Here is a 14,462-nt window from a genome sequence, read left to right on the forward strand (position 1 = left end):
TTAATAGGTCTAGGAAACTCATATAGGATCTGGCTTATATTTGCTTTCTGTGATCAGGTTTTTTTGTGAATATACCAGGCTTTTGCAAATGGTACAAATCAGTTTAATATATAGCAGAATGAGTTTAATGCTACAACAATAGTACTATAAATCAGAAGCATTACAGTGAGTCATACTGAAAGCTACAGCTTTTTCCAACTCTTTGTATTTGCAAGCACAGTCAGAATCACATTTTTTTTCCCCAGTCCGGCATGTTTGAAAGTCATTGTTCATAAATGTTTTCCTTGTTTCCTAGTGACATTGTTCCTAGTCAAAACTAAACTATTTCTCTTGTGCTGCATAACTAAATCATTATTTTTTCTTACACATTTTTTTCTGTCATTAAGAAGAGCTCTGTATAATGAATGGGTTACCAATAAAATGTTTACATTAGCTGACATCATACTTCTGGCCTCCATGACAAAAATTCCCTTTACCCATTATTAAGTTGGTTTTTCAGAAAAATAACAAGTAGACATTTTATGATACATAAATTGAACTTGTGGCACAGAGTGACCTTAAAAACTGTGGACTATGTATTAAGTTATGGAATGAACAATACCATAACCCTCACAGAAAAATCTTTTGAAGTAAATAATTCCCTGATAACATCTGAAAACACAGTGAAACTCTAAGTGGTAAAATATGTTATTACACTGATGTTTAGAATGTGTCATGTCCCATTATTATTGAAACTTTCCAGGATCATAATGTGATGTCTGTGATATGATCCTGTGATCAAAAAGTAAATTTTTGGCATAACGCTTCAGTTTCAGCCAAAATTAACTTAACAGGTTTAGGACGGTGCAGCCCCTTAGGATGTGTTTCTGCAAGAGTGAAGTTAAGGAAGGGAAATTAAAGAAAGTTATAACAGGATTCAAGCTTATTGTATATAATTCTGCTCACTTGATATCAGAAAGGGCTCAAAAACATACATCGCGTATATGATGGTATGAAAAAGGATGGAATGAATAGTCCTGACTAACAAGGTCTACTTAATTCTTGCTTGAATGAGAACTGCACATTTCTTTAAAATGGTAATTTGATATATTCCATTGATTTTTGAGTCTTTTCAATTCTTCTCCAAGCAGAGGTACAGAAAGGCAAATAAGGTTATCCCAGTATCATTTCTGGTGCTGTAGGCAAACTGGAATCTTATGCAGTCTGTTTTCACAAATCAACAAATATCCCAGTGTACTTTCCAATGTAATTTCCAGACAATTGTTGTGTAAATAAAATATCTGATCTTATAAATTTCCTGTCTTTGGTGTTTTGACATATGTAGGATTATTGAAAAGCAATAATTCAATAGTCAAAGAAATAACACCCTGTATCATATTTTTCCCTCTTGCCAGGTGACCATATGTAAAACCAGCTTATATCTATTGTGTCTGGCAATGCTGTTTTTCACAGTCACAATCATCCCACGTTAGTTCCTACAACACTTGAGCGAGAGCATAAACTCTACCAGCAGAACCAAACTGTATCAGTTTTAGACTCAGCTTGGAGGTGATCATATTGATATATCCAATATTCTACTAGCATGGAAGTGAACCCAAAATGTAACACACTGAGACATAATCATAGAGCTCACACAACCTCCGTACACTCATGACAAAATATGTAACTACACTTTACATTAAATATGCTGTAATTTTTAGTTTTGATTCAGAAACTGCATGCACATCGTCTAAATGAACCATTATATCAATGTGACATATTTTGCTGTGGTTTAGACCACTGCATCTTGTATGTGTTCAGTCTATTTGCATAACTGCCACTAAATGTGCCTGTGTCATGTAACAGTTATGTGGGAAATGGCTGCCTTGAATGTGGGAGACAACCCCTTCTGTTCCCAAACCATAGGGACTAAGGCAGGAACAGAGGGACAGGAAAGAACAAGATGCAGACATGTCCTTTGGATTTCCACTTCACAGCTCCTGGATGTGGAAAGCTGAGCATTAATATTGTAAAGGGGCAGAAGGTATTTTGATAAATCAAAGCCACAGAAGTTTCAGTCTCTGGGCAGTATAGTCTTGTATCTTTCCCTCCACAAATTCCACAGATTTCCCAGGCCTAATCATTTCTGGGCCTAAGTTTTGGATGCGTTGTGTGAATTACACCCTTTTGGCAAATTTCTCTAGTATATATTAGTATTGATATAGTGCAGGATCCAATGAATGAAACTATATGAAACCAAGAGACTGACACCGACAGCAGTAGCAGAGCCTATGTGATTCTAAGACAGGTACAGATATCCACCGACAAGGTCAAAAAGAGAAAGGAATACCTTTATATCAATGCTGAGAGTATCATCCAGGAGGATGGACATATGGACTCTGCAAATGTCAAGCTGTACTCATCGCTAGGATGCATATTTGACTAGGGAGTGATCTGAACATCGTGCAGTTTTACCACATTAAAAAATACTCAACAGCAGAGGTAACAAAGATAATGAAGTGAATATAACCATGAATGCTACCAAGTAATAAAAGTCATGAGGAATTTGGATCACAAAGAACATGAATCCTAATTAAACTCAGACCATATTTCATGGTGGGGGACTGTATTGCTTTGTACATTATTCTAACTGCCTTTCATCAAGCTGTTTTTTCAGTGGTAAGGTGCAACCAGCTGCTGAGTATGGAAGAAGAGCGCTGGAAGTGCGCTTCATGAAATGCTACAGGCAGCTGGAAACACAGACTAGAACAGCATGCCTAGGCACTGAGTCCAGTGGTCTGCAGGCATCTTTCTTAAGTGCCTAGGAGTGCACATCTTGCTTGCTTCCTACACACAAAAGTTTTTCTTCGCATGATATTTAGATTATCAACAACAACAAACAAAAACCTAGAGGGATCCAAAGCAAGAATGACCAGAATGTGTCTGGTGAGGGAAATGAGAAAAAATAATACCATTTTCCCAGGTCTCCAGAATAACCAACAAACCACTATATAAATTTCCCATGTGAGGCAGAAAGTAGGTGAAGCAATATGCTTCAAAGAAATAAGGAGAAAATCCAAAGGGAACAAACAATTCTATTTGACAAAAAATTCCTCCTTGTCTGAAATCTTGCTGAAGCCCTGAGAGGTTTTTAACACTCTTAGGAATACCAATACATGGTCTCTGTCCAAGACTGAATTCTGATGCAAAAGAGGAAAAACATATCCTCCTGGAAAAAAAACTGTATCGGAAAATGTGTGGTAGACAGGGAGGGGAGAGAGGAAAAGAAAGAGAAAAAGAAAATGAGAAGGAAAGGAGTTATTTTTTGCTGCCATGGGGAACAAGAAAAATCTATAGAGTAAATACGTCTCAAAACGAATCATCTGTGATTAAGTTTTGGTTGAAAATGCTTTAGGGTTACCAGCAAATTTGTCCATGTAGTGGAAAATAAGTACCAAAATGTCCATGGAGTGATTTAGCTACCCCCTAGCACCCTGAGGGCTTCCAGTTGCCACACGGAAAGTGTGAGGATCTTCTCTGTTATATATGTCAACTTCATGCAGATTCTGCCAACAAGGTAGGGTATCTAAAATTGTTTTAGCCACTTAGGTTGAAGGATCTGTTTTTTGCCATGTACCACAAGACAACTCAAAGATCACTGTTATTGTGGCATAGATTAATTTGCATGCAACTTTCAAAGTCTGTCATGAAATTATTATGGTTCCACTTACCTGTGGGAAAGTAACCATCTAACAGTTAGAAATGTTTTCATTTCTAGTTTAAACACAGTGATGGCAAATTCATTACCTTCTGTCTTGCACCTGTGCTATCTTTTCATTTAAATAGTTGGACCTCCCAAACATATACAGAATAAACGTATGCTGTTCTCTACCTACAGTCTCTGGTTTTGCGATTTCAGTGCAATTAATGACCACTTCAGTAATACTGAAAAGTCTTATTAGTGTCTGAGTGCATGACTCTGATTTTTTTACTCTGAAATTTAATTCCCATTTTTGTTCCTTGTCTGCAAGGTCATCCTGTACTTCCCATATGTTTTCCTCAGTAATAGTAGCACTTGTCTATCACATGCCTACACTTTTCACCCTGAGATTTCCAGCAAGGCTTTTTCTTTTTAAGCTGCGTATTTGTTGAGGATTTCTGCCTAAGAAACAGAACAGAGTGTCTGGCACAAGTGCTGACTGAGTGAGGGAGATGTGACCCAGTGCCACATCTGCCCCACCACTGGGGACAGGAGTGCAGGTATCCCCACTTCTGTAAATCTGGGGCTGAGAAGCAGATGTAAAATACTACTTTCATATCTGAAGAAGAAGCAAAGGTTGAATGGGTCTAACTTTAGCGATTTTTTTGTTGTGAGTGGAGTTCATACAAGTATGAGTAGGTAGATATATTTCAAGTCAATCCCTGCTTCTGGTTTTAGGAGGGGGGCACAAATGAGTTGGGAGGTGCTGTGGTTCTTGAAGGGTCACCCATAAGCAAAGGCAAATGGGCAGAGCTGAGGGTCATTAAACATCTTCAGCACAAGACTACAGTGTCTGGAGAGGAAGACCATCATGCAAACACAGATTATTTCCTGCCCCTGACACACATCCCTCTCCACCCCCCCACCCCCAAGTCTATCCCTTTTATAGATACTACATTCCTTTATTTTGCTGCTAGGAATGTGGCACGCATCATCCATACATTTCACCTACATGTGTCTGAAATCTATTTAGCCTGAAATCACCATACAATGCAGAATATTCTGAATACCCTAAAGAAAATCTCTAGCCACCAGGCTGGTAATTTTCCCCTAAATATATGCTGTTGCAATTTCCCTTTTAGTTTCTTCCCCCCTCATCATTCCCATATTAACGGCCATCATCTCCTTTTTGCACAATGATTTACTATAGGACACTATAAGAAACACCTCACTTAAGATAGATGAGGTCCACTGCATTAACCTTGCCAAAAGAATCAGTTATCTTATATAAAAAAAATTATTAAATTAGTCTCACACAATCTACTTTTGACAAAACTACACTGTACTTTACTATTTTCATTTGCCTTCATGCTCGTAATCACACTTTTCTACACAAATCTGTTAAAGACTTTACACAGTATCAAATAAAAATTTCTGCATTAGAAGGATTACTCTTCCTCTCCACATACCACCTTCACCCCCCTTGTTAAAGTACAGGTATTGTTCTGCCATTGCCAGCTTCTAGCTTTCACCAATACATGAAGTTCCTTGGTATGGCAAAATTACACTTTTGTAATTTTTACTAACACTTTCAACTTTTGTTCATCTTTTCAGTATCTTACAATAAATAGCCCCCTCCCTTCCCCAATGCTTTTTCATAGAGCAGTGTAAGTTGGGCCTGCCTGTTAGATGTTGCAAAACCTTTATTCCCTTTTTCTGCCCTGATTTCTACTACAAGAACCATCACTTACCATTTGGAAGTGTCCATCATATAGTAAGAAGCATCCAGAAATATAGGAAGTTCTCTTATCCAGGGCAAATCACCAGCAATAGGATGGGATCTGGCAAAATTTATCTGCCAGATCTTCAGGATAATTAAAAACAAGCTTTTGCAAGTGAGGCTCACACATCTAAAAACAGCAATAGCTAATTTGTAGCACTGATTATGCATTTAGCAGGTACAAAAATTTCTGTCTAGAGCAACTTCTTTCAGAAATCTGTAATGTGCTATCTTTGACCTGCTACTTACCTTATAAATATAATGTGAAAACATGGGCCAATTTTACTAAAAGGTTATGATATTCAGTGCACAGCTGCAGCACAACATAAATATTAGAAGTCATATGTGCCAGACTGATTCCCAGTGGTGAATCAGTGGAGAGTCAGTTAACATGAAAAGAGTACTTACATATATTCCTGACTAGTATCTTATAATGTGTTATCTATAATCAAGTTAAAAATCCCTCAACTTGTAGTCTGGCAGAAAGGATATATACAGATAAAATATGATCCTATAGATCTTTCACATGAAAGATTTACTGTCAATAAAAACATTTTAAATGAGTGCTTATGTATCTTTATTCTCTACATTATTTCTAATCTACATCTGTAACAAGAAATTATTGCACTTGAAAAGAATCATAATCCACATGTAAGATGCAATGTTCAGGAAATCACCATATTTGGTGGTCTATCCAAACAGTGTCATAAAATAGAGTGATTTAGAAACATAAGTAGCTAGAAAACCATCTAAAACTAACCTTTATGAAGGATTTTTTTTTCTGCCCAACACTTGTAGCAAACATACAAATGAATTAAATACTGCTTTTTTCTGACATGAATCTGAAAATGAGATCATGGTATTGAGAAGCTCCTAAAGGATCACAAGTATGTTGTAAGGCAATCTTAAAACAGTGCAATATATTTCTAATATTTCCCTATATACAGTGTTAATTTCATTTGTTTACTGATTCTGCAAGAACAAACATATTTGGAGTAAAACTTTCAGTCTTTTTTTCCTACCTTGCACTAAGCTTTCTTGTAGGAGTGAGGAGGACCAAGAATGGCTCACTCATTGCTGAGGTATGCTAATGAAAGGTTACACGTGCACTTCCCTCCCAGCTGGAGTGAGAGTACAGACCCCTAACACGGCTGGTCTGGTCTCCAAGACTGATTCAAAACCACTTAGATCCTGTCTTTCTCAAAGTGTGCCAAAATGCACTCAGCTGTTCTTTCTGCAGTTGTGGAGCAGGAACTCTTAAAAAAACTGAAGAACTGCACATTATATGCCCATAACTGGCTTTCTTATATAAAAGAAAGAATTATTACTGCTCCCTGTCACTCATGGAGTCCAAAGTAGAGGATCCAGATAGAGGAATGCTGCAAATGAATGGTTCGCCTTTTCCTTTTTTTTTTTTTTTTCTTTAAAGAAGAAATTTCATTACAGAACCTACAAAGAAAGAAGTAGAGAACATCTAGATGGCAGTTGCCCAACAAGAGATCAGTTTTAAGTTGAAAGATTGTGAGCTGAACAGTTTAGTCACATTAAATCTCTGCTATGCAAACTATGAGGCCAAAAAAACCCCACCAAAAGGAAAAGAATAAGACAGATTCTAGAAGTGGTATACAGATAAAAACAAGGAACAGGACAGGATTTCAGGGCTACGTAGACATAATTATTGATTTAACATGCATGCACAGGGACCATGACTGAGACTGGAGTAAGTGACCTGCACAGATAGCTGGCTTCTCTGAGCACTAATGATACTGTCATTAACAAAACCGTCACAAAGGCATACTTGCTCATTGATGATGAGCACCTGGATGTACACATTTAGCTGTGTCCCAATAAAACAGTGAGTATTTGTTAATTACAAAACCAAAAAATCGAATTTACTTGTGGTTCCTGCTGCCAGAAAATTGTATTTAGAACTGATCGGAAGTATTAAGAATCCAAAATGTTGATAGCTGCAGTCAAAACTCAGGCAGGTTTCTGGAAATTTCTTGGAGGGCTGCTAGGAAGACTGAGTTTCCAACATCCAAGACTTCAGGGCAGGCCCGTTCAAGCCAGTATTACTAGGTTTTGTGTTGGAATAGAGAGCCAAATGTCCCATTTCAGAGGAGGAGCCAGCAAGCTGTAGGCTTACAGGAACCAGACTTCAGGCACATGGCTCATATGGGTATGCAAGACCGTGCATAACGGAGTGGCAAGACTTCTGGCACTGCACTGTCTAATCCTGCTGACACCAAGGTGGGTCTAACCTGGACCCAGACAGATTTGATCAGCAGTCACTGGAGTCTTCCAAAGCTCTGGGTTGTTTGAAAAAGTGTTGATAATACGTACCCTATGTATTTGCTTTTTTTTTTGGTTTTGTTTTCATTTCAAATTGCCTTGGACTAAATGAATGCTTGAAAAAAGAATGTCAGTGAGATGAGCTGTTGTAGAAGCCAAGGAATAAAAGGGCATGAGGGAGAATTTCAGCTGGGATCATTCTACTGGCCTGAACAGCATAACAAGCAATGATAAAAAGATGTACATCAGTGCTTGCCCTTAGTGCAGGGTGCTAGAAGAAGCATCAGCTGTTTGCAGCCAAGAAAACAGCAATTACCACAGACTGGAGAAGTCTTCAGCTAACATCAATTATTGCAGACCAGTCGTCTGCCTGTTGCTTATCTTTTTATATTCCTGGGCAAAAGGTGAATTTAGCTGTGTCGCTGTGGGAGTGTCAGTATTACTGACATAGTTTATGAACAGCATAGTGTTGTGTAGGGCTTTAAGTACGGACAGCCATTCTGTGATGCTCCACTGTCTTTGGTGGGCTGGGGCTCACATCTATGTACTGTAAAAAGGTTTTTTTGTAAAAAGCATAACTCACCAAAAAGCATCCAGGACTTAGAACTATTTCCTTCAGTCCATTTTAAGGAAGTCAGATTTTTTATTTGTTATGTATTTCTTTATACATTTACAGAATGGACATATCTGTTACCATCGAGACTCTAAATGCCTTGTAAATAACACTTGGTTGTCTTAGACATAATTTCTAAAATCTTTCCTAGCAGACATCTATAGTACATACTGCTCCAGGCAGAAAAAAAAAGAGCAGCTTTTCCATGAAGCCAGACTACAGAAGAGCACAGCAACAGCTATAAAAAGTCTTTACTATGGCTTTCCCTTCAACAATGTCACACTTCAGGAAAGTAGAGAGTAACAAAAACAAACCTTGCAAAGGCTAAGAAGCGTTAATCTCACATAGCATTAAAAGTGTCATGAACAGCATGGAGCAAGCAGTGTTTGCTCAGAGCAATTAGTAAGATCAGGGCTGGTGAAATCTCAGAAACGCATTAGCTTGTAAAGTTTAAAGGACTAGAAATAATGGCTAGCACTGATGTTGTAGGTCTTGCTGCTGTGGAATAAGGGGGAAAAGGCAGAGAAAGCTGAGTTCTCAAGAAGTTCAGACTATTTAATTAGTTGCCAAAAGTACACAGTACTTGGAAGTTGTGCTTGTTGGGGATTTACCCATCACTTCCTTCGTGGACTGTGGAGGCAAAGGGAACACAACCCATAAAATTTCTAAATTAATAAAAAATTGATAAACATAGTTTTATCCTCTACTGAAATACGGAAGACATATGGTATTGTCCTGGTTTCAGCTGGGGTAGAGTTAATTTTCTTCTTAGTAGTTAGTACAGTGCTGTGTTTTGGCTCTAATGTGAGAGCAGTGTTGATATGTGCTGATGTTTTTTAGTTGTTGCTGGGTGATGTTTATACTAAATCAAGGACATTTTAGTTCCTTGGGCCCTGCCAGTGAGAGGGCTGGAGGGACATGGGGAATTGGGAGGGGACACAGCCAGGACAAGTGACCTGAACTAGCCATAGAGGTATTCCACACCACAGGACATCATGCCGAGTATATAAACTGAGGGTAGAAGAAGGAAGGGGGGGGGACATTTGGCATCATGACGTTTGTCTTCCCCTTACGCATGATGGAGCCCGGCTTCCCTGGGGATGGCTGAGCACCTGCCTGCCCATGGGAAGTGGTGAATTAATTCCTTGCTTTGCTTTGCGTGCGTGCGTGGCTTTTGCTTTACCTATTAAATTGTTCTTATCTCAACCCTTGAGTTTTACATTCTCTTCTGATTCTCCTCCCCATCCCTCTAGGTGAGGGGAAGTGAGCAAGCAGCTGCCTGGGGCTTTGTTGCCAGCCAGGGTTAAACCACAACAGATATGAGGAAAATCTGGTTCTCAAGGGGGACTTCAGCCATCTTGGTATCTGCTGGAAGGAACACAGCCAGGCACATGCAGTCCAGGAAGTTCCTGCAGAGCACTGATGGTAACTTTTTGATGCAGGTGGTGGAGAACCCGTGAGGCAAGGTTGTACTCACAAATAAAGGACTGGTTGGGGATGTGAAGGTGGGGGGCAGCCTTGGTTGCAGTGACCCTGAGGTGGTGGAATTCAGGATCCTGCATGGAGAAGGCAGGGCAATAAGTAGAATTGCAGCCTTGGGCTTCAGGAAAGTTAACTTTGGCCTCTTCAAGGACCTACTTGGAGGAATCCCATGGATTAGGGCTTGGTAGGTAGGGAAGTCCAAGACAGCTGGCTATTATTCCAGCATCACTTCCTCCAAGCTCAAGATCGGTGTATGCCTATGAGTAAGAAATCAAGCAAAAGTGGCAGGAGGCCTGCAAGGATAAACAAGGAGCTGCTGGCAATGCTCAAACAGAAGAAGAAAGTTTGCTGGATGTGGAAAAAGTGACAGGTGACTTGGGAGGAATATAGGAATTTTGTCAGAACATGCAGGGAGGCTATGCAGAAAGTGAAATTCCATTTGGAATTAAATCTGTCAGGGAATGTCAAGGACAAAAAGTGCTTTTTCAAGTACATCAGTAGCAAAAAGATGACAAGGGAAACTGTTGGCCTGTTGCTGAATGAGGTGGGTGCCCTGGTGACAAAGGACACAGAGAAGGCAGAGTTACTAAATGGCCTCTTTGCTTCAGTCTTTACTGCCAAGCTTCTCTGACCTGGAGGCAAGAGAGGAACTCTGGACACAAGAAGACTTTCCCTTGCTTGTGGAGGGTCACATCAGAGATCACTTAAGCAAATCTGACACCCACAAATGCAGGGGGCCTGATGGGCTGCACCCCTGAATGCTAAGGGAGTTGGCAGGTGTAACTGCTAAGCCATTCTTCATCATCTTTTAAAGGTCATGGAGGACAGAAAATATGCCTGAGGACTGGAGAAAAGCCAACGTCACTCCAGTCTACAAAGAGGGCAAGAAGGAGTTCCCAGGAAACTGCAGGCTGGTCAGCCTCACCTCCATCCCTGGAAAGGTGATGGAACAGCTCATCCTGGAGGTTATCTCAAAGCATGGGGAAGAAAAAAACATAATCAAGAGTACTCAACATGGATTCACCAAGGGGAAATCGTGCCTGTTCAACATGATAGCCTTCTGTGATGAAATGTCTGGCTGGGTAGATGAGAGGAGAGTGGTGAATGTTGTCTACCTTGACATCAGCAAGCCTTTTGACAATGTCTCCCATAAGATCCTCATAGGTAAGCTCCGGCAGTGTGGGTCAGGTGAGTGGACAGGGCGGCAGGTTGAGAACTGGCTGAATGGCAGAGCTCAGGGGGCTGTGACCAGCAGCACAGAGCCTGGCTGAGGGCCAGTAGCTTGTGGTGTTCCCCAGGGGTCTGTGCTGGGTCCAGCCCTGTTCAACTCATTCATCAGTGACCTGGGTGAAGGGGCCGGGTGTCTCCTCAGCAAGTTGATGATGATACAGAAGTAGGAGGAGCGGCTGATGCACTAGAGGCTGCGCTGCCATTCAGCGAGACCTGGACAGGCCAGAGAGTTGGGTGGAGAGGGACCCCATGAAGTTCAATAAGGGCAAGTGTAAGGCCCTCCACCTAGGCATGAACAACCCCACACACCAGCACAGGCTGAGAGTGACCTGCTGGATGGCAGCTCTGCGGATAAGGTGTCCTGGTATACAGCAAGTTGCTGAACAGCACTGTGCCCTGGTGGCCAACAAGGCCAACGGGATCATGGGGGGCATTAGGAGGAGCATGGTCAGTGAATCAAGGGAGGTTACTCTTCCCCTCTACTGTGCCCTGGTGAGGCTGAATCTGGAGTGCTATGTCTATTGGGATCCACAGTTCAAGGGGACAGGGAACTAGTGGAGTGGGTCCAGTGGAGGGCTAGTAAGATGATGATGGGACTGAAGCATCTCTCTTATGAGGAAAGGTTGAAAGACCTGAGCTTGTTAAGCCTGGAGAAGAGAAGACTGAGCAGGGATCTTATCAATGTCTACAGTTATCTTAAGGGTGGGTGTCAGGAGGACAGGGCCAGACTCTTTTCAGTGGTGCCCAGCAACAGGACAAGAGGCAATGGGCACAAACTGCAATGCAGGAAGTTTCATCTGAATAAGAGTAAAAACTTCTTTACCTTGAGGGTGACAGCGCCCTGGAACAGGCTGCCCAGGGAGGCTGCAGTCTCCTTCTCCGAAAACATTAGAAACTCACCTGGATGCGATGCTGTGCAACCTGCTCTAGTGAACATGCTTTATCAGGAGGTTGGACTAGATGACCTCCAGTGGTTCCTTACAACCTTGACCATTCTGTGAAGGTTAATTATTTATTTCTTCCCCTTGTATGCTTGAATATATCTTCCTTTTCCTGGTGATCTGTTCTTTTCTAAAACACTCTGCATTCATAAAGAACTTGGGTATGTGCCAGGGAGGTTTGCGGTTCCCTAGATGGGCATGGCTTCTAGATTTGGTTATAAATTTGTGTTTGGTTTCTCATTTCAGAGCAACCAAGCAAACAATATCTAGTGGTTCAAGGAATTTAATTATTTAATTATTTGAGAAGTGCTTTCCCTGAAAAGCAAAGTGGTTTTTGCTGCTTTTTAAAAAATTTATTTGTTAAAGATCTTTATGTTTAATGGTAGAGATAGAAGACTGACATATGGTGGACTTGGCAGGCGTAGGTTTACAGTTGGACTTGATTATCTGAAAGGTCTTGTCCAATGAAAATAGTTCTATGATTTAGGAAGCACTGTCCACTGTAGATACAGAAATGCTATTACTGGTGGACAGATCAAGTCATGTGTGTTAACCATTAGAATATATAACAGATAAGGAAGGCAAGTGGCTTAATCAGCAATTTTAATCTTACTCTCAAAACACTGCTAAAATAAATGTGTTTTGTTTAGAAAACTACCACGAAGCCTAGTAACACTAAGATTATGCACTTCTCCCAGTATGTGGTTGAAGTCTGAGAAAGAAACCGTATCTTCTGTCTCTCCTGCTGAATCCTGAAATCCATCTCCTTTGTTTATCTTTCAGCTTCTTCTGAGGTCAGCATTTAGATTTTCTTTCCAACATTTCCCAAACACAAGTCCCTCAGTGTAACTTTCTTTATTTCCAGCTAAAACGGCCCTTAATTGAGTCAAAGATGGCCCACAGAAATATATGAATAAAGGTAGAAAAGAAGGATTGTGGTAACTTAGAACTCCTCCCAGAAAAATCTTACTGACTTAAGGTTAGTAATGGGATGGGATCTGAATTAAAAAAAATGATCCCCCCTCCCATGCCCTCCGTAGAAAGTACCTGACCATCAGCCTGCCACAGTTTCTTTTCCTGTCAGGCTCTAGGATTTATGTTTGCCAAGATATGCCATTCTAATTTAGCAGAAAAACTTGGGTATTCTCAAGTTTCCCAAGGGGAAAAAACCCAAAACCTTTTCTATAGGTGTAAACTATAGAGTAAATATAATAGTAAAGTACTATTACTTTATTCCTGTCAATAGCTCTAAAGTAGTGAGGTTAACACTGTTAAAACTATTCCAAGCATTAAGACAATTTGTAATGAAAATTTCCCTTGTTTGTTTCTAAGTGATTTGTTTTGTGCTTTCTGCAGACATTTTAGTACACCAGAACAAATGTCCTGCAGTTGTATGTGCTGAAACAGAGTAGCTTAAGCAACTATTGTTTAATATTTATGAAAAGACTTTTCAATGAATAGTGGTAAGTTTTACCCAAAACATGCTTCGAAGAATTTAATATAGTCAAGGAATGTAACAATATAACTAATCGTTGAGGTTTTAAATATTGAAATAATCAATACAAACATTAATATTTTCAGTTAAGGGTTAGTGAGGAACCCAAATCCAAAATCAAGATTTTGATGAACATCCAATCATTTCAAACACAGTGGAATTTTTTAAAAGTTTCTAAGCAAATTCAGTAAAGTCCAAAGAAATGCAACATGGTACTGTGTGGAAAACTCTCTGGGGAGAGAGGCAAGAACGGTAAGAACACTGAGATGATGCTAAATAAATATAGATGTCCACCGGCTGTCTGAAAACAGTTGTTGGGTCAGAAAAAGATAACCTGGGCTATTCTAAAGGATTAGTCTTTGGACTGGTTTCATTTAATAGTTCTCTTAATAATACTGCTATAATATTCCAAGCAATATTCCAAACTGATGCACATGCCTCAAAGAGGATCAAATTAGGAAGTATTTATCATTGCACAGGAGGTTCATTAACAAACTGGCTTACCCTGAGGACTGATTATCTGAAGAAAAACGATACAAAAGTCAAGGTTATGCACTTGGAGGTTACTAGAATTTCTGTGACAAGCTGTGGGCTCATCAGTTTTAAGCATATGAAGAAGAAAAAAGGAGATGTAAGTATTTATTTTAACTGAGAATGACTACAAGTTACTAATATAAACTGTCTTTGAAACAAAGCAGATTAAAACCTAGCATATTTCAGAACATATTCCTGTAAAGTAAATACTTTTAATTTGCAAAGGAATGGTGAGACCTTATCTAGAAAACAATTCTGAAACCATATTCTCAGAGCATAGGTTTAGTTAAAATTAATTCAGTCTTCTAGGATGGCCTTGAAAATAATGTTTTCTTGGTGGAGAATAAAAATGGGCAGTCTATCTAACACGAGAATGCTAAAAACCAATTGGCTTCCTCAGCCTAGGTAACAAAGGC

The sequence above is a fragment of the Falco biarmicus genome, chromosome Z, assembly GCF_023638135.1.
Source record: "Falco biarmicus isolate bFalBia1 chromosome Z, bFalBia1.pri, whole genome shotgun sequence".
Taxonomy (NCBI): Eukaryota; Metazoa; Chordata; class Aves; order Falconiformes; family Falconidae; genus Falco; species Falco biarmicus.